The sequence below is a fragment of the Pinus tabuliformis genome, chromosome 5_2, assembly GCF_031772625.1.
Source record: "Pinus tabuliformis cultivar Carrire ecotype Pingquan chromosome 5_2, CPIR1, whole genome shotgun sequence".
In the NCBI taxonomy this organism is placed as follows: domain Eukaryota; kingdom Viridiplantae; phylum Streptophyta; class Pinopsida; order Pinales; family Pinaceae; genus Pinus; species Pinus tabuliformis.
This window is the reverse complement of record NC_142306.1, coordinates 795880300-795902432: the sequence shown is the minus strand read 5'-3', so window position 1 is coordinate 795902432 and position 22133 is coordinate 795880300.

Genomic DNA, 22133 nt, shown 5'->3' with positions numbered 1-22133 from the left:
ATGAGTCAGCTTGAGGCTGGCATAGAGCTGACTAGTGTCCTCTCCCTCTTCAGTTAATCTTCAGTTCTTGAGTCCACTTGGAGATCCTTGCTTACACATGGTGATCAAGTACCTCTTACTCATCACAGGGCGAATCTCATGAACCAAGTGTCAGTTTGGAAGCTTCCTGGGCAGTTGACACCTTGCAGAATGACTGTGCCACTTGGCCAATCTCGCCCAGCGCAGGTAGCCTTCATTAGATTTGACTTCCAGCGCAGGTACAAGGAGGAGCAGTTGCATTCCAGCGCAGATGCTCAGTGGAGCAGCTGACATGATCCAAAAATAGCCTGTTTTGAAGTGTTTTCAGGTGGAGAACTGATTGGAAGTGCTGTGGTTTGATGACCTTGTTCTTTTAGGGGTAAGAACAACATGTTTAGGGACTGAGGATCCCTGTAATTATTGACATTTCATGCTCCATGTCGCGAGGCACAAAAATGTCTATAACAGTTGCCCCCTAAAGTATGAGGCCGTTTATCGGGTGAGATGCTTTATCTAGAGGGTCCGAAGTTCATTCCAGTGCTGAGGAGGCGCCCTGTAATACAATACAATACAATACATTATTTTTCATTCTATTTTCATGATCTAGCTGAGGCGGGCATTCCCATGCTCAGCTTTATAAATACATTTTAGTACATATGACAGACGATCGTCTGATGGTAGACTGATAATTTTCTGCTGAAATTATCATCCTTTGAATAGGATGATCATCTGCTGCAATGATGTACATGACAAATGCTTTTATATTTCCTGAATATATATCGCAGCCCGGATGGATGAAACTAGATCCGGGGTCTTCAAACTCGTTCGATCTTCACTCTAAGTACAAGTCGATCCATGTGAGAGCTGTGCTGAAGTCGAACATGGAAAGACATCGCTTGATTACCGGCCAATAATGAAAACCGTTAACAAGCGCGAGAGGAATCACCGATAATGATAATGACCCTCAAGGTACTGCAATACAATTCACGTGGCGTGAATAAAGGACTTGGCGTCGAACGCCACGCAAAATCTTCTGGTCGAAGGTCATTGATGTATACCTGTCGCCGGAAGTGAGAAACTTGCCATTGAGGCATGCAAGCTTCAAAGTACTGATGGGGGTGTTCCTAGATCAACTTCTTGGATAATGAGCTGAAGTCGACAAGAAGCGATCTGTCAAAGGAGGGCCTTAATGAATCCCACATCAATGACTCGGAACGGAGCTAATGATTTTAGTGGAGGTGAAAACAAACTGTGACATATGATTCAGGGTGGCGATCATGAATGGATGAAGGATAATGTATGGCAGTGGATGGGACACGGTTGACACTTTCAGAATGACCCCTCTTGAACATGTAACGACACTGATGCGATGGATCGGTAGCATTACCCCAAATGTGGATGGTTTGGCGAGGACCATGGTGATGAGACCGGTGAATGAAACAACCCAACCCGATGTGGTACGGAGGAAAAGTGTCATGTTCAAGAGTGACTTGCTACCATTAAACTTTGATGTTCTCCCAATTTTTCCCCAGTCATTTCTGACCAGTACCTCTTTATTTTTGTCAAGCTTGAGGAGGATAACATATGCTTGTTCTATAACCTGCCCTTCGGGCAAGCCCATCGATATGATTTAACGAGCCTAGCGATAGGGAAACTCGTTCTCGTCTAAAGACAAGTTTGTCGCTATTTAATCATTTTAACGAGTTTAACGACAAGGAAAACTCGGTCCTTTTCATTTTTAGAGAGTCTGAAAAGGTACAGAAAGTTAACTCCATAATTCCTTTTTCGTCAGCTAATCCCTTAAGTCCGAAAAAGTATAAAACAATACAGAAGGGATGGCTGTTCGGTACTTTTAACGAGCCGAACAAGACAAGCGCTCGATCCTTTTGTGCAATAATCCCTCAGGTCCAAAAAGATTAAAATTTAGAGGAGGGATAGCATTCCGGTCATTTAACGAGCTAGAAGGCCAAAACTCGGCAAACTTTTCATATTTTACGAGTCAGTGAAAAGAGCTCAAAGAAGACTCGTCTTTTGAGGAACGAGTGATAAACAGGGATAGCAGCAGATTCCAGGTACAGGTTGGGATTTTCCAATCACGGCAGTGTCACAAGGATGGCCAGGTGAAACCACTCTTCGCAGCCGTTTCTCAAAAGAGGTAAGCACACAAATGGAAGTGAATGATCGGCCAAATGAACAGTGGAGGTGATGGATGAAAACACGATCAAGGTTCTTATGGCTGATGAATTTACAATCTCAAAAGGTTATTTACCGGGATAGGTTCATTTTTTCCATGAGCTTGAACTCTGGGGGAAACTTTTGCTCACACTTTTCTATTTTTTAACGAGCATAAATTCAGTCATAAAACTGCTCGAATTTTGCGTTTATTTTTTAACGAGCATGAACTATATGCTAAAACTGCTCGATATACCAGTCATAATAAGAACGCCTCCTATGAGATAACTATTTTTTAAGGAGCTTTATCTCACAAAGCTATGCTCCAATTTTGGCAAATTTTTACTTTTGCCCCACAGGCTTTCTTCATGCAAGGTCGGAAACGGCTAATCCTACGAGTTTAAAGGGTTAGACCTACAGGTTTAAAGGGAGGACCTAAAAATTTAAAAAAATAAATAGTCGTCCCTTGCTTGCATTCCAAAAGTTTGCATGCCCCCAGGTATAGGATAGAATTTCGAGGCTGCCCTTCCTCTCCCCTACCTCTGCTTTTCTATGGGTGTTCACAGTTATTTGTCATCTTGCTAATCTAATGTTAACGATACTTGTCTTCTCGTTATTTTTTAAGGGGTCTTACGCAGTACTCAGGCTTCCCGTCGGCCCACTTTTAACAAACAGCTATTTGTGACAATAGAAGAACACTACTCAAAGACAAAACATTGGTATTATTGAGGGAGGCTTGCCTCTTTCTTATTATCCGAAGAGGGTTCTATTCGCTGCCGCAAATCAATCTCTTTCTTCGGCGGTGTCTATCATTGGGTTGTCCAAAGATGGTTACCCTCTGTCACAACAATATAGTCCCCTACTTTGTAGGCTGCCCCTGCTTATCCTTCAAAACATATGTTTTAATGGGCTTATCCTGTCACCTGTAGAACAAACCAATATATGCAATGTCCTAAATCATAATACTTGTTCTACTTCTACAAAACATTAAGCGGAAGCATAATCGAATTCATGAGAAACATCAAGTAGAAACATGCATAACTGATCAAGAGAAATAATCACACATAACACAAGATATATCCAGGGGAAAACACCAGCATAAAACTCCAACCATGTATTATCAATCAAGTGGAAATCCTCTTCACAATACAAAAAGAATTAGCTCTCAAGCTATTCAGTTCTAAATGAACTATGAAGATATGAAGATATTTCTCATGAACCAACCAAGCCCTGTATATAAAGGCTTTACCTATGGTCCAATCCCTATTTCCTTGCACAGTTTGCTTAGGAAATAATAGCAAAAGCATATGCAATTAATTCCAAACATACTGATGAGCCCCAATTTTTGGTACAATTTGGGCTCATATTGGCCTACTTACCTTGCTCAACCATTCATCTTTTATCACTTATGCATTCATTTCTTAGTATATTCGTGTTGTTTGTAGGAAGAAGGGCAGGCATTATATCTATGTGGCTAATACATGATGATTTCAGGTTTTTGGCATTAAAGAGAGCAAAAGACCACGCAGAAGGAGACAAGGAGACAGCAAAGGTGGCATTGCAGGTTTATAGGGAGGTTGTCTACAGCCTTAAATGACTTTCCTCGTGATTTTCACCTTAACTCCGAGCTCCAACATCTCTCCCCAGCGAGCTTAAAGGCAGCCAACACGTTCTACAGGATCAACAGTTTTACAGCAGTTTGACTTTCAGTTGGACAGCCAAGCTCCACAAATGGAGGAAGCCAGCTTGATCTTCATTGTGTATAAATATGAAGGCCGTAGCCTTTGTTAGAAGCTTTTTGACCTTTTGAATTACTATTGTAATTTCTGAGCACGAGTTACAGCTCGGTGTTTGTTTGTTTTGTAAGCCAGTTTTGGCATGACATTAGACTCTTGATTATGAATAAAGGCAAGCAGATTTGGATCTAATTCTGAGTTTTTAAGGGAGCTATAGCTCTCAGGTTAGGGCCCAACCTGAGAGCAATAGACCTCCTCTTCTTTGTAGTGTTATTTGCCTTTCGTTGCAGCACTTTATTTCCTCTGTTTGACATGCATTTAGAATTTACAGTTTGTTGATTTGGTTTTTTTAATGAGATTGAGTAGGATTAGCTTATGGTTAAAACGCTTTCAGTTTCTTAGATTAGAATAGAAGGATTGTAATTCATTGGAGCTCCAAGAAAAAGGTTGATAGTGCCTTCACTGCCATCTCTGTTTAGAGATTGGGGTGCAGTCTGTCCCAACCACCAAAAAACGCAGTCTTTTACTTTCATGCAAGCTGCAACACAGTCATTTTAATTGTAGATCCATCCATGCACTTTGATCTTGAACCATCCTTCTTCATTTTAACTCCATGCACGACTTCTCTTCACGATTTACATTGCTGTTCATTTGTTTAATAGCATAGGTAGCACAGGTTAATGAATTCTCGTTTTTGGTGCAAGACATAAGCAATTTGTTTTATTTACACTACTCAGCATCATTCCCTTTCCTTCTTCTTCTTCTTAACCACGCCTAAAGCCACCTACTCGACCTCTGTTCAGCTCGTTTACCTTCCAACTTTTCCATTGTCCACGTAGCTCCATCTTCTTGACCTTTCGTTGCTTCCATCCTTCTATCCACCAACCAACTTCATGCACTCTTTCTCCATCTTATTTCTCTGTCCCTGAGCCATCACAGCTCCATCACCACCTTACCTATCCACCCATACCGCTCCATCACTTCATCATCACCCAAAACTCCCACGGTAGAGCATCCTGTAGAAGTTAGCAGACTTCCTGTAGAATTCCTGAGTTTCCTGTAGGATCCCCTGCAGACATCCTGTAGGAGCCTGCAAACTTGGTTGCCGAGCATCTGAACGTTGTGGACTTCTGTGAATTGATGCTAGGGATCCCCTGGGACCTCTCCTAGCCCCCCTGACCTTTCCCAAGCTTTCCTTCCCTTCGCACCACCTCTGCATAGCCAAACCCTAATAAGAAACAAAATCATAATCACTCCAACCACTTAAGAAAAAACACAAAAACATGTTCTTTTCAATAGAAGTAGTTTAAGTTCATGCATTTCACATCATTAGAAGTAATGGCATCATTTCCAGACACTTGCACTCCCACCGTTGCATCATAGAAGTTAAGCTAGTCAGATTAGGGTTTACTAGGGTTTCCATGTTTTGGTTGGCTTTCAGTTCATTTTTGCAAAGTAGATTAATTTCCCTTGAGATAGCCTTCGTCCATCATTTAGCAAGCTTCTTCTGAGAGCATATAGAAGTTGGCTTGAGCCCTAGCGGACTTGTGCCAGCTGACCAAGTGACAGCTGCGACAAGAGCTAATACTTGTGCATACAGCACCGTCGCTTCCAAGTTTGTACGAACTACCGGTTGATAAAATTAGAGATAGGAAGCCCCAGGAGTTGTAGCATTATTGCTACAATACTGGAGCCCACCATCTTTTTTGGCGCTGTTGCCGGGGAAGCGTCAAAGTATTAGTAATTGTTGCTTTTCTTCCATTTTCTTACTCTTACCTTCTGCTCAGTAGTTTACTTCATTTCCATTCTGCAAAAGTAGCATAGACATTTCCTGCTTTCATAGATTAGCATTTCCTGCTTTCATAGATTAGCCTTTCAATTCCGCAATTTCAATTCTGCAAGCGTAGATTAGCATTTCCATTCCTGCAATTTCATTTGAGCAAAGTAGACTAGTTCTTTTCTGCTTTCAATTCAATTCCGCATCTTTATGTCAGTAAGATAGTTAGTTGTAGATCAATCTGTTTCAGTTTTGCAGGTACCAAGAAAAAAGCAAAAGCAATCAAAAAGAAGTTTTCTCCATTTCATGCCTCGTAGGAACCGAGATAAATCAGGCAAATTCCTACCCAACACCCCCACCACATCACTGAATCACCCTTCTCTCTTCTTTGGTGACAGTGACCCAGAGGAACCTATAGGTGAACATCCTGAGATAGACAAAGATCATATAGAAGAATAAGAGTTAGAGACCACTCCATCTGAAGATATGGCTGACAATAGAGGAGAAGATGAGAGAATAGAGGGTGCCTTCCCCATTCGAGAGACCAATGGAGAGATGAAAATGAAGAACATTAGCCCCTCTGCTTTACCTCACTTCCATGGACTGACCACTGAAGATCCTGATACCTTCCTGTTTGAGTTTGCTGTCCTCTGTAGAACCTATGACTATACTGAAGATGAGCAAAAGCTGAAACTCTTCCCTTCAACTCTTAAGGATGCAGCATTGCGCTGGTTCATGGGATTACCTGGGAATAGTATCACCACTTGGGCTCAGATGCAACAAGCTTTCAATACCAAGTACCGGGATTACTGTAGGTCCAAGGAAACCAAGGGAGAAATCTTTCGGATGACCATGGGAAATGATGAGTCCTTAGAGGATTATGAGGAGAGGTTCCAACTTAGCTATAAGCGGGCCAGGTGCACACTTGACCCTGAATCCCTCAAGTTGGTCCTGCTCCGAGGAGTCCCTGAAGACCTCTTAGATACCCTTCACATGTTAGCTGGGGGGGACATTTACCAACTACCTTATGAGGACATCAAGACTGTGTTTAGAAACCACTCCAGGGTAGCACGGAAACGAGGTAGAGGAAATCTCCTCTCAACTGGTGTCCCTTTCTCCAAACATGAGCTTGCAAATCAATTAGAAGATCTTAAGAGTGAGGTGAGACAGACCATTGCCATGCAGCTGGACACATTCAGGATCCAGCAGAAGAAAGAAGAAGCTGAGAGAGCCTTGGCTATCTTCTGCCCTAGGTGCACAAGGAGACACCCTAAGAACGAATGCCCATTGCATTCGGTCGAAGTGTGTTTCGTTTGTGAGGAGGACCATCCCACAAATCAGTGTCCAACCTTACCTGGGTTTAAAGCCATGTACCAAGGGACAGAAACCCCCACCGAACCTCTCTATTTCATCAACCAAAGGAGGCCACAAGGATCTAGACCTTATCAGCAGGGAATGCAAGGGGCACCTCAATCTTATTACAGCCCCAACCAATCGACTCCTATGCCTTCCTGGGGTCCCCCTGCTCATCCTTCCTGGTCCATGCCTCCTCCATGGTCTTATCCACCTCAGTACCCTACTCAACCTACTTCTCATTCATATCATTCACATGCCCAGCCACAGCCTCAGTGGAATGCACCTCAGTCGGGGTGGAGGCCCCAATACAACACTCCTCCTGCCATTTTGCCTCCACCACCAGTTCAACCTCAGCCTTTACCTCCTGCTCCTCCAAGGCAACCTAAAATACCTGCTCAACCGAACCCGAACCCCAACAATAGACAGGTTCAGCAGGTATACACTGGGGAAACCTCATGCCCTACCTATGCTGTGGAGATCCAGGAGATCAATCTTGGATCTGGAAAGACTCTTCCAGATCGCCAACCTCCTCCCCCAGAGGATGAGGAAGATAAACAGGAAAGTGAACCAAAGGCTATTCCACCCTTTCCTGAGAGACTAACAGCCACCACACAACCCAACCCAGAGGAGGATGAGCTTCTGGGTGAGCTCAAGCAGTTGTGTGTGAAAATACCACTTCTCCAAGCCATCAAGGATGTGCCAATATACAACAAACTGGTTAAGGAAAAGTGCTTCAAACACCCAGGCAGGCGGAAGAAAGATGCTTCAACCATTAATGTCATAGGACAACTGTCTGACCTTATGCTAGGACAAGTCATCTGCCCAAAGTACCTAGATCTTGGAACTCCTGTAGTAGATGTCGACATCAATGGCACCATCATACCTCACACCTTGATTGATCTGGGGGCTGCCATTAATGTGATGACTAGGGATACCATGCTCAAACTCAATCTTCAGGGTTCCTTGAGGAAGACCTCGACAATACTGCAACTAGCAGATCGCTCCACCGTGACTCCCGAAGGGATTGTGGAGGATGTCTTAGTCTCTATTGACTCTTGGGAATACCCTGCAGACTTCCTGGTTCTGCAACCAAAGGCAAAGCTTACTGGATATCCTCTTATTTTGGGAAGACCTTGGTTAGCTACTGCAGATGCTTACATAAGTTGTCGTGCAGGAAACATGACCATCAAAAATGGTCCCATGTCCAAGCAGCTAGTCCTATACCCTCCTGCCCAACCGTCCTTAGAGCATGACTTACCACTCTGGTTGGAAGAAGGAGAGGAAGACAACGTGTACTCAACACCTCTGTGCACCCTAGATACCACTAGAAGAGACCCCCCAACCAAGGATGACTTGATCGAGACCTTGATCCAGAATCCACCTTCCAGTGCACTATCCTTAGAGAAATTGGTGGAAGATGCCCAAGCTAGCACCTTAGTGGATCTTTGTACAACCAACCCTGTTACTCCCAGAGTCAAGAATGTGGAGTTCGGCCCTGAGAGAGCATTAAAGATCAGCTCCTCCCTATCTCCTTCCCAGGAAAAGGAGTTGTGTAGCCTGTTGGCCAGCCACCTAGATGCTTTTGCTTGGAGCTATAAGGAGATGAAAGGAGTCCATCCTTCGGTCTGTACCCATCATATATACATCAAGGAGGATTGTAAACCGGTTAGGCAACCTCAGAGGAGAATGAATCTAGCCCTTAAGGACATTGTCAAGGAAGAATTGCAAAAACTGTTGGATGCCGGATTCATTTACCCCATCTCAGATAGTGAGTGGGTGTCCCCTCTGGTCTTGGTTCCCAAGAAAAATGGGAAATGGAGAATCTGTGTGGACTACCAAGAACTGAACAAAGCTACCAAGAAAGACCATTTCCCTCTACCTTTCATAGATCAAGTGTTGGATGGACTGGCAGGAAAGAAGTTCTTCTCTTTCATGGATGGGTTTAGCGGGTACAACCAGATCCAAATCAGCCCGGAAGACCAAGATAAGACCACCTTCACTTGTCCTTGGGGTACCTTTGCCTACCGAGTTCTTCCCTTTGGGCTATGCAATGCTCCTGCTACCTTCTAGAGAGCTGTCTTGAGCATCTTCTCAGAGCTGGTCCATGATGCAGTGGAAATCTATATGGATGACTTTACCCCTTATGGGGCCAACTTCCAGGAAGCATTGTCCAATCTGGGAAAAGTCCTAACCAAATGCATTGAGATGAACTTGTCCCTTAGTCCTGAAAAATGTGAATTCCTAATGACTGAAGGGACCGTGCTAGGCCATACCATTTCTTGCCAACGGTTACAGGTGGATCCTAACAAAATTGCTCTCATCAAGAAGGTTCCACCTCCTCAAAAGGTAAGGGATGTTCGGAGTTTCTTGGGATTAGCAGGATATTACCGGAGATTCATTAAGGACTTCAGCAAGCTAGCCTCGCCATTGTTTGGCCTGTTGGCAAAAGATGTGGAGTTTAAATGGACTGACGATTGTCAGAAGAGTTTGAATGAATTAAAGGACAAGTTGGTGTCAGCCCCAATCCTGAGAGGTCCAAACTGGGCCCTACCTTTCCACATCCACACTGATGCCTCGAACAAAGCAATAGGTGCAGCTTTAGGACAAGTTGAGCAAAAACTTCCGTATGCCATTTACTTTGTTAGCAAAAACTTGTCCAAAGCTGAGCTGAATTACACTGTAACCGAGAAAGAATTCTTGGCTGTGGTCCATGCATTGAACAAGTTCCGACATTATATCACTGGCTATCAAACATTTGTACATACTGACCATGCTGCAATTAGATATTTAATGAATAAGCCAGATATGAATGCTCGTATTATTAGATGGTTACTTTTATTGCAGCAGTTTGATTTGACCATTGTTGAAAAACCAGGTAGAGAAAATGTTTTTGCTGACTTTTTATCTAGATTGGATTTGTCTACAGATGAGGATGGAACAGTGGATGACCAGATGCCCGATGAACATCTGTTTGCTATTTCAGTACTCTCTCCATGGTTTGCTGATATAGCAAACTACCTTGTTTCAGCACAGTTCCCTCCGCACCTATCTTCAAGAGAGAAGAGCAGAATCATCAGAAAAAGTGCCTCATTTACTTGGATCGGGGGCAATCTGTTCAAGCTTGGCCCCGATCAGATCTTAAGGCGTTGTGTAAGGGAGGAGGAAGTCTTTGATATCCTCCTCACCTGTCATGATGGGCCTTGTGGATGACATTTTGCAGCAAAGAGAACTGCTTTCAAAATCCTGCAGGCAGGCTTCTATTGGCCCACACTTCATCAAGATGTCAGAAGATATGTCAGCCAGTGTGACCAATGCCAAAGAATGGGGAAACTGACCCAAAGGGATGAGATGCCTCTCCAACCTCAAGTGACTCTTGAGCCATTTGAGAAGTGGGGTATGGACTTTGTGGGCCCAATCAACCCTCCTTCGAGGCAAACGTCTTACATCATTGTGTGTACTGACTACTTGACAAAGTGGGCAGAGACTAAAGCAATCAAAGCAGCAACAGAAGAAAAGGTGGCCGAGTTCCTAAGAGAAAACATCTTCTATAAGTTTGGCTATCCAAGAGAGCTGGTCACCGATCAAGGGAGCCAGTTCACATCCAACCTGGTTGAAGATCTACTAGCTCATCACAAGATCAAGCATAGGACTTCCACCCCCTATCACCCTCAAGAAAATGGGCAGGTGGAAGTCACCAATCGAGCATTAGAAGGGATCTTGACTAAGGTGGTGAGCAGCAGCAGAAAGGACTGGGCAGATCGCCTGGTTGAAGCCACATGGGCTTACAACACCACTTGGAAGACCACCATCGGCTTCACACCTTATGAGCTGGTCTATGGGAAGAAAGCTTTGATGTCCATTGAGTTTGAATACAACACTTTGAGGATGGCAGCTCAGCTGGACCTAGATCTCAGCCATGCACAACAAGAAAGGTTATTGCAGCTGAATGGACTGGATGAGCACCGAATGCAGGCCCTCCTTCACTCAGAAGTGGTTCAACTTCAGAGAAAGGTGTGGCATGACCAACATCTCCATGACAAGCAATTTCAGCCGGGAGATTGGGCTTTGTTTTATGACTCCAGATACAAAGATTTCAAGGGGAAGCTGAGAACCAGATGGCTAGGGCCATATTCAGTGGAAAAATGTCATGACAATGGATCTGTTCTTATTCGGACCATTGATGAGGAAGCCATCCCCATGCTTGTCAATGGGCATCGATTGAAGATCTACAGGAAGCCTCTCTCAAGAAAAGAGTTCATCAAAACTATGGAGAAGGCAGTGTTGGTCATAGAGAAGGGTCCTGCCCCTGCTTTGGGCATACCCTGAAAAATCTAAAATATATATATATATATATATATATATAAAGAAATAATAAAGATCCTTGGGTGAAAACCTTTCTGAGGCGCCCAAGGCAGGTGGTAGGGGTGAAAACCTCATTGAGGCGCCCTATTGTCTTTTAAAAAAAAAGGGAGATTGGAAAAAGATCCTTGAGTGAAAACCTCTTTGAGGCGCTTAAGGCAGATGGCAAGGGTGAAAACCTCAATGAGGCGCCCCTGTTATCTTTCAAAAAAAAAAAAAAAAACACAAGAAAAAACAAGGTCAGCAGATTCATTATGTAAAATTACATGCAGGTGTTCTATGGAGGAGAGGAAGCCTCTCAACTCAAAGCCAAGGGTCCTCATCATGCAGTCAGGACACCTCACCACACCCCCTCCAAGAATACTCATTTTCTCCAAGGTATGTGCAATTTTATTACAGCTTGAGTCTTCTACAGGAAGATGCAGATTTTCTACAGGAAGGTGCAGACTCTCTACAGGAAACGCAACCTTTCTACAGGAAGCTCTGTATTTCTACAGGAAACTTCCTGTAGAAGCCCAGAACGGCCCAAAATTCATTTCATGAAGAGATCTAACGGCTAAGGATCGGTTTGGACGCATGCAAGCCACTGTTGTCACCCTTGCACATTGTTGTTATCTTGTTCCACCATCCTTGTCGACATGCAACAAAGTTACCTGCACCAGCAAAGCAGATCGATGAGTTCTCAAGAAAAAGCAAATTGTAAATAAAAAAACGCTAGAGATCTCACACCATATTCATCACAGTCATCCAGAAGCTCTGGGAGCGTGATCGTGAGGCCATCCATCGTCGTGCAGCATGCACCCAAGGAAGAAGAACTGTTCCAAGACATCCCGCGGGAATCCTGTAACAGTTAAGCCTGCTAGAGTGGATACCATTCACAGCACAGGCCATATGCAATGAAACGTGGGCGCATGCAACTAAAGCATCCCATCCATCGTCGGCAGCTTGTGAACATGGACCTCCGGGCCTGTGTAAGTTCGCCAGCAGCAGGTAAATCGACTCATCAGTGTCCAAAGAACCGAAACATCGTGTGCAGCCGCGCATGTAAGTGTCTCGACCCTTCCTTCCATCAGATTGCATGAATGTTACTTTGATTGATTGCTAAAGTGTAAAGGTGAATGGGTTGAGCGGCCGTATGGCCATTTGGCCGGCCACGTCGGCCAGTTAATGGTCTAGTTGGATGTGTGGGTGGCGGCCATGACAAAAAGAATGGGCAGCACGCACGTGAAAGCAATCCCGTCGAAAAAACGAGTTTAACCGAAGAGGCGGCGACAGATCTGCGGGAATTGATGCGGCAGCAAGTGAACGCGCAGTTGAATGATGGGATGACGTCACCCAACGGTCCGGCGGGGACAGCTCACCCCCGCACCACAGATTCCGCCGAATTCAAAATCTAATCGGCTAGATTGCACTCATGCATTTATCAACCACCGTTTTGAACTCAAGCGGCTATCCTGATCTTTCTGCAGTTCGATACGCCGAGCCTTTGGCTATCAGAACGATTGTGAAGCACACCCAAGGCGCAGACCGACTGCAGTCATCCCGAAAATCGCGCACTGCATTCTACAGGAATGCTGTCATTCTACAGGAACGCTGTCATTCTACAGGAACGTTGTCATCCTACAGGAAGGCGGGTGCCTCACGTAAAAAGGTGGCAAATTAAAAGGTAACCCTGAACTCCTCATGCAATTGGTTTTTAAAGGTGGCAGAATCGTCGTCCACAGTCTGGTCATAGAAAAATGGTGAAATTGTTGTCTCCTGTGCCTATACTGTCATTCTACAGGATGTCAGGGTAATTAAACCGTGTTAAGTTCCTCAGGGATAAGTTGTGGATTATGTGCATGACATTCTACGCTCTGTCTCAGTAAACCAAATTTCTTCCACAATCACCACCTCTGGTTAAGGAAACTGTTTTATCATGTCGGGTGGGTTTATTAGACGAGAACCCACTGATTCAGCCAAGTTAAGGGAAAATCAGGAGGTGGTGGAGCTCTTCACACGAGCACAATGGATATCCTTTTGTGATAAGCTGCAAGGTTACGACGATGAAGTGGTCGAAGAATTCTTGCAGGCTCTGAGGCCAAAATCCAAGACACTGGCCACAGTAAATTTTAGGGGCCTAAGCCTCAAGCTCACCCCGCAATATATCAGTCGAATCACTGAACTTCCAATGGGTCTGCCATGGGATAAGGAAGAACGGAAGTTGAGCCAGCAGGCCAAGAAAGAATTCTTTCCACCTGAGGAGGAATTCTCGGAGGACAAAAATGGGGTGCGAAGAACAAGCTTGTTGCCACCATGGAATGAAGTTAGCCTGCAAATCATGAAGTATATAACCTGTGAAGGCCGTTATAGCATCGTGTACGGGTATCACTTTCGGTTGCTCACTGAATTGAGGCACCAGATTGATCTTCCTGTAGAAAAGAAACTGAGCATTCCTTATTTCCTGCTACAGTCTTTGATTGAGTGTGCCACAAAGCTAAAAGAAGGCATACCAGATCAGGTAGCCCACCATGGGTTGATCAAAATTCTTGTGGAGGATGCACTTCATTCATATAAGGTTCCCCTCTCATGGGAATCATTCAGGAATTTAACAAGAGACGGAGACATAAGGATGCTGACTGAAGAAAGTGGTTCCTCCAGTAGTGAGGAAAAAGAAGCAGTGGCCGAGGGAAAGAAAGAAGTAGGCCAGAAGACCCCGACCACAGTGCAGAAGAAAGAACAAAAGAGGAAGCACAAGAAAAAGGAGGACAAAGAAAAAGGTGACACACCTATCTTGTCAGAAAGAGAGAAGAGGTTGTAGAGCAGAAAGGACAAAGCTGAGATGGTCCACGTCAGCCCAAGTACCTCATCAGCACCCGCAAGCAAACCAAAAAGCAAAACCCAGGCAGCAAAGCAAGCCAAGGTGGCAACACTTGTGTCTACAGGAAAGCAGAAACAGGGTTCTACAGGAAGCCTGAAAACAGAGAAAGGGTCTTCTACAGGAAGCCCGAAAGTTATTGGGAAAGGGTCTTCTACAGGAAGCCCAAAATTGGTCAAAACAGGGTCTTCTACAGGAAGCCCAAAATTGGTAAAGGAAGGGTCTTCTACAGGAAGCCCGAAAATTGCTAAAACAGGGTCTTCTACAGGAAGCCCTGACAAAGTGAAACCCAAGGAGAAGAAGGCTGATATTCGTGAGAGGGAGGCAGCAGCTGTGCTGGCCGCCCTCAGCACGCCACCTAAGCCCAAAGAGAAAAGGAAGAGGGAGGCCCCTCTATACTTTAAAGCTCGAAGAAGTGTCCGAATAAAGACAGGCAAACCACAGCCTCCGTCCAGCAGCCCGATTGTTATTGAAGATACCCCTACTTCACCCAAGGAAAAGTCTCCCTCAAGGATCACAGTCACCTATGAGAAGGGGAGCCCAAAGAAGACTAAGTGGCAAGAAAGGTTAGACCTGTTGACCGAAAAAGCTCGGCTACAGGAAGCTGAAAATGTTCTACAGGAAACTCTGACCCGGCTACAGGAAACAGAAAGGAGGGAAGAAGAAGGACCCTCATCACCACCAAGGGAGGGTGAGGTAGAGCCACCTGAAGAGGTAGAAAGAGAACATATACCAGAACCTAGCCCTTCGCCTAGTCTGAGTTCATACTACACCTTTTTAGAGGCGGGCAAAATCATACCGCAAAAATTTACTGTGCCTCTATTTTTTGCATTAGAGGAGGAAAGAGTCGTACCCACACATGGATGCATATCGCCAAGTCAAAGGGTGTGGCGGACATAGGTCCCTTACAAGAGCAACTCAAGGAGGTCAGGAGTGAATTCGCCATGGCTAAGCATGTGGCTAATTGCCAACGTGTGCTTCTACAGGAAGAAAACCAAAAGCTAAGATTGCAGCTACAGGAGTTAAGGGCAGGGGTAGGTACATCCTCCAAAGACACCACAGAAGAAAAACAGGGCAAAAAGGAGCTGACCACCAGTCTTGAGGAGCCAATGACACTTTTACAGGAAGCAGAACAGCAAGGCCAAATTGAAGTGCAAGCTCTAAAAGAACAGCTGCAACAAAAGGAAGCACAATTGGCCTGCATGGCCAGTTGGGCCATGGAGGCAATAAGGTGCAGACAACCTGCAAAATCCTATGGTTTGTACTTGAAAGACCAATGGCTGCAGTTCCAAATAAACACCTTGGCACAAAGAGGTATTTCTCAGATCCAAAACCCCCAGCAATTATCTGAATTGTGCAGTACTAGTTCGTCAGAAGACAAAGCCAAATTAGCAGAGTTCTACCTCCACAATTTGGCTTTGCCTAATGAAGTCTCCTGGGATCCCAATATTGCCTTGGGTGATATGCAATTGATGGCGTTTGCTTCATGGTTGAACCATGAGGATCAAAGAGCAGCTGAAGCAAAATCGGTCATGAACCGAGAATTGAGCGAGCCACTGTTCATTCGAGCAGAACCATAGGATCCGGTTGCACTCATCTCAGCACACCAACAGTTGTCTACTGATCCCACAGCTTCCTTGAGATTTATGGACCAACAGGCCCAAGCCATAGCTCATTTTGAAGACATGGAGAGATTGTTAGGAGAAAGTGCTGCCCAAGCATGTACACGCAGATGGAATACCTTGGCACACAGTTTGAAAATCCGAGAGTACCACACCCCAATTCGGATGAGGGAAGCTTTGGCAAGGGTAGACCTTTACAAGAAATCCATGCAAAGCCTCCAGGCCAGCTGGATTGGCCTTAAACTCAGCCCACCACTACTGCTAGGGTTGACTGAAGGAAATACAGAGGAGGATGACAGTGAACAATGGGAAGAGGTGAACAGGAAAGCAGGGTTTCATATCAGCAAGGAAGACACTACCACAGAGGCTTGGGATGTAAGGGAAGCAGTAAAAGCAATGAAGGATGAAGATTTGGACTAAGTTGCTCAAGGATGAGCAAATATTTTAGCTGGGGGGTGATGATGAGCCCCAATTTTTGGTACAATTTGGGCTCATATTGGCCTACTTACCTTGCTCAACCATTCATCTTTTATCACTTATGCATTCATTTCTTAGTATATTCGTGTTGTTTGTAGGAAGAAGGGCAGGCATTATATCTATGTGGCTAATACATGATGATTTCAGGTTTTTGGCATTAAAGAGAGCAAAAGACCACGCAGAAGGAGACAAGGAGACAGCAAAGGTGGAATTACAGGTTTATAGGGAGGTTGTCTACAGCCTTAAATGACTTCCCTCGTGATTTTCACCTTAACTCCGAGCTCCAACAGCTCTCCCCGGCAAGCTTAAAGGCAGCCAACACGTTCTACAGGATCAGCAGTTTTACAGCAGTTTGACTTTCAGTTGGACAGCCAAGCTCCACAAATGGAGGAAGCCAGCTTGATCTTCATTGTGTATAAATATGAAGGTCGTAGCCTTTGTTAGAAGCTTTTTGACCTTTTGAATTACTATTGTAATTTCTGAGCACGAGTTACAGCTCAGTGTTTGTTTGTTTTGTAAGCCAGTTTTGGCATGACATTAGACTCTTGATTATGAATAAAGGCAAGCAGATTTGGATCTAATTCTGAGTTTTTAAGGGAGCTATAGCTCTCAGGTTAGGGCCCAACCTGAGAGCAATAGACCTCCTCTTCTTTGTAGTGTTATTTGCCTTTCGTTGCAGCACTTTATTTCCTCTGTTTGACATGCATTTAGAATTTACAGTCTGCTGATTTGGTTTCTTTAATGAGATTGAGTAGGATTAGCTTATGGTTAAAATGCTTTCAGTTGCTTAGATTAGAATAGAAGGATTGTAATTCATTGGAGCTCCAAGAAAAAGGTTGATAGTGCCTTCACTGCCATCTCTGTTTAGAGATTGGGGTGCAGTCTGTCCCAACCACCAAAAAACGCAGTCTTTTACTTTCATGCAAGCTGCAACACAGTCATTTTAATTGTAGATCCATCCATGCACTTTGATCTTGAACCATCCTTCTTCATTTTAACTCCATGCACGACTTCTCTTCACGATTTACATTGCTGTTCATTTGTTTAATAGCACAGGTAGCACAAGTTAATGAATTCTCGTTTTTGGTGCAAGACATAAGCAATTTATTTTATTTACACTGCTCAGCATCATTCCCTTTCCTTCTTCTTCTTCTTAACCACGCCTAAAGCCACCTACTCGACCTCTGTTCAGCTCGTTTACCTTCCAACTCTTCCATTGTCCACGTAGCTCCATCTTGTTGACCTTTCGTTGCTTCCATCCTTCTATCCACCAACCAACTTCATGCACTCTTTCTCCATCTTATTTCTCTGTCCCTGAGCCATCACAGCTCCATCTCCACCTTACCTATCCACCCATACCACTCCATCACTTCACCATCACCCAAAACTCCCACGGTAGAGCATCCTGTAGAAGTTAGCAGACTTCCTGTAGAATTCCTGAGTTTCCTGTAGGATTCCCTGCATACATCCTGTAGGAGCCTGCAAACTTGGTTGCCGAGCATCTGAATGTTGTGGACTTCTGTGGAATGATGTTAGGGATCCCCTGGGACCTCTCCTAGCCCCTCTGACCTTTCCCAAGCTTTCCTTCCCTTCGCACCACCTCTGCACAGCCAAACCCTAATAAGAAACAAAATCATAATCACTCCAACCACTTAAGAAAAAACACAAAAACATGTTCTTTTCAATAGAAGTAGTTTAAGTTCATGCATTTCACATCATTAGAAGTAATGGTATCATTTCCAGACACTTGCACTCCCACCGTTGCATCATAGAAGTTAAGCTAGTCAGATTAGGGTTTACTAGGGTTTCCATGTTTTGGTTGGCTTTCAGTTCATTTTAGCAAAGTAGATTAATTTCCCTTGAGATAGCCTTCGTCCATCATTTAGCAAGCTTCTTCTGAGAGCATATAGAAGTTGGCTTGAGCCCTAGCGGACTTGTGCCAGCTGACCAAGTGACATCTGCGACAAGAGCTAGTACTTGTGCATACATGATCGTCGCTTCCAAGTTTGTACGAACTACCGGGTTGATAAAATTAGAGATAGGAAGCCCCAGGAGTTGTAGCATTATTGCTACAATACTGGAGCCCACCATCTTTTTTGGCGCCGTTGCCGGGGAAGCGTCAGAGTATTAGTAATTTTTGCTTTTCTTCCATTTTCTTACTCTTACCCTCTGCTCAGTAGTTTACTTCACTTCCATTCTGCAAAAGTAGCATAGACATTTCCTGCTTTCATAGATTAGCATTCCCTTCTTTCATAGATTAGCATTTCCTGCTTTCATAGATTATCCTTTCAATTCCGCAATTTCAATTCTGCAAGCGTAGATTAGCATTTCCATTCCTGCAATTTCATTTGAGAAAAATAGACTAGTTCTTTTCTGCTTTCAATTCAATTCTGCATCTTTATGTCAGTAAGATAGTTAGTTGTAGATCAATCTGTTTCAGTTTTGCAGGTACCAAGAAAAAAAGCAAAAGCAATCAAAAAGAAGTTTTCTCCATTTCATGCCTCGTAGGAACCGAGATAAATCAGGCAAATTCCTACCCAACACCCACACCACATCACTGAATCACCCTTCTCTCTTCTTTGGTGACAGTGACCCAGAGGAACCTATAGGTGAACATCCTGAGATAGACAAAGATCCTATAGAAGAAGAAGAGTTAGAGACCACTCCATCTGAAGATATGGCTGACAATAGAGGAGAAGATGAGAGAATAGAGGGTGCCTTCCCCATCCGAGAGACCAATGGAGAGATGAAAATGAAGAACATTAGCCCCTCTGCTTTACCTCACTTCCATGGACTGAACACTGAAGATCCTGATACCTTCCTGTTTGAGTTTTTTGTCCTCTGTAGAACCTATGACTATACTGAAGATGAGCAAAAGCTAAAACTCTTCCCTTCAACTCTTAAAGATGCAGCATTGCGCTGGTTCATGGGATTACCTGGGAATAGTATCACCACTTGGGCTCAGATGCAACAAGCTTTCAATACCAAGTACCGGGATTACTGTAGTTCCAAGGAAACCAAGGGAGAAATCTTTCGGATGACCATGGGAAATGATGAGTCCTTAGAGGATTATGAGGAGAGGTTCCAACTTAGCTATAAGCAGGCCAGGTGCACACTTGACCCTGAATCCCTCAAGTTGGTCCTGCTCCGAGGAGTCCCTGAAGATCTCTTAGATACCCTTCACATGTTAGCTGGGGGGGACATTTACCAACTGCCTTATGAGGACATCAAGACTGTGTTTAGAAACCACTCCAGGGCAGCGCGGAAACGAGGTAGAGGAAACCTCCTCTCAACTGGTGTCCCTTTCTCCAAACATGAGCTTGCAAATCAATTAGAAGATCTTAAGAGTGAGGTGAGATAGACCATTGCCATGCAGCTGGACACATTCAAGATCCAGCAGAAGAAAGAAGAAGCTGAGAGAGCCTTGGCTATCTTCTGCCCTAGGTGCACAAGGAGACACCCTAAGAATGAATGCCCATTGCATTCGGTCGAAGTGTGTTTCGTTTGTGAGGAGGACCATCCCACAAATCAGTGTCCAACCTTACCTGGGTTTAAAGCCATGTACCAAGGGACAGAAGCCCCCACCGAACCTCTCTATTTCATCAACCAAAGGAGGCCACAAGGATCTAGACCTTATCAGCAGGGAATGCAAGGGGCACCTCAATCTTATTACAGCCCCAACCAATCGACTCCTATGCCTTCCTGGGGTCCCCTTGCTCATCCTTCCTGGTCCATGCCTCCTCCATGGTCTTATCCACCTCAGTACCCTACTCAACCTACTTCTCATTCATATCATTCACATGCCCAGCCACAGCCTCAGTGGAATGCACCTCAGTCGGGGTGGAGGCCCCAATACAACACTCCTCCTGCCATTTTGCCTCCACCACCAGTTCAACCTCAGCCTTTACCTCCTGCTCCTCCAAGGCAACCTCAAATGCCTGCTCAACTGAACTTGAACCCCAACAATAGACATGCTCAGCAGGTATACACTGGGGAAACCTCATGCCCTACCTATGCTGTGGAGATCCAGGAGATCAATCTTCGATCTGGAAAGACTCTTCCAGATCGCCAACCTCCTCCCCCAGAGGATGAGGAAGATAAACAGGAAAGTGAACCAAAGGCTATTCCACCCTTTCTTGAGAGACTAACAGCCACCACACAACCCAACCTAGAGGAGGATGAGCTTCTGGGTGAGCTCAAGCAGTTGTGTGTGAAAATACCACTTCTCCAAGCCATCAAGGATGTGCCAATATACAACAAACTGGTTAAGGAAAAGTGCTTCAAACACCCAGGCAGGCGGAAGAAAGATGCTTCAACCATTAATGTCATAGGACAACTGTCTGACCTTATTCTAGGACAAGTCATCTGCCCAAAGTACCTAGATCTTGGAAGTCCTGTAGTAGATGTCCACATCAATGGCACCATCATACCTCACACCTTGATTGATCTGGGGGCTGCCATTAATGTGATGACCAGGGATACCATGCTCAAACTCAATCTTCAGGGTTCCTTGAGGAAGACCTCGACAGTACTGCAACTAGCAGATCGCTCCACCGTGACTCCTGAAGGGATTGTGGAGGATGTCTTAGTCTCTATCGACTCTTGGGAATACCCTGCAGACTTCCTGGTTCTGCAACCAAAGGAAAAGCTTACTGGATATCCTCTCATTTTGGGAAGACCTTGGTTAGCTACTGCAGATGCTTACATAAGTTTTCGTGCAGGAAACATGACCATCAAAAATGGTCCCATGTCCAAGCAGCTAGTCCTATACCCTCCTGCCCAACCCTCCTTAGATCATGACTTACCACTCTGGTTGGAAGAAGGAGAGGAAGACGAGGTGTACTCAGCACCTCTGTGCACCCTAGATACCACTAGAAGAGACCCCCCAACCGAGGATGACTTGATCGAGACCTTGATCCAGAATCCACCTTCCAGTGCACTATCCTTAGAGAAATTGGTGGAAGATGCCCAAGCTAGCACCTTAGTGGATCTTTGTACAGCCAACCCTATTACTCCCAGAGTCAAGAATGTGGAGTTCGGCCCTGAGAGAGCATTAAAGATCAGCTCCTCCCTATCTCCTTCCCAGGAAAAGGAGTTGTGTAGCCTGTTGGCCAGCCACCTAGATGCTTTTGCTTGGAGCTATAAGGAGATGAAAGGAGTCCATCCTTCGGTCTGTACCCATCATATATACATCAAAGAGGATTGTAAACCGGTTAGGCAACCTCAGAGGAGAATGAATCCAGCCCTTAAGGACATCGTCAAGGAAGAATTGCAAAAACTGTTGGATGCCGGATTCATTTACCCCATCTCAGATAGTGAGTGGGTGTCCCCTCTGGTCTTGGTTCCCAAGAAAAATGGGAAATGGAGAATCTGTGTGGACTACCGAGAACTGAACAAAGCTACCAAGAAAGACCATTTCCCTCTACCTTTCATAGATCAAGTGTTGGATGGACTGGCAGGAAAGAAGTTCTTCTCTTTCCTGGATGGGTTTAGCGGGTACAACCAGATCCAAATCAGCCCGGAAGACCAAGATAAGACCACCTTCACTTGTCCTTGGGGTACCTTTGCCTACCGAGTTCTTCCCTTTGGGCTATGCAATGCTCCTGCTACCTTCTAGATAGCTGTCTTGAGCATCTTCTCGGAGCTGGTCCATGATGCAGTGGAAATCTATATGGATGACTTTACCCCTTATGGGGCCAACTTCCAGGAAGCATTGTCCAATCTGGGAAAAGTCCTAACCAAATGCATTGAGATGAACT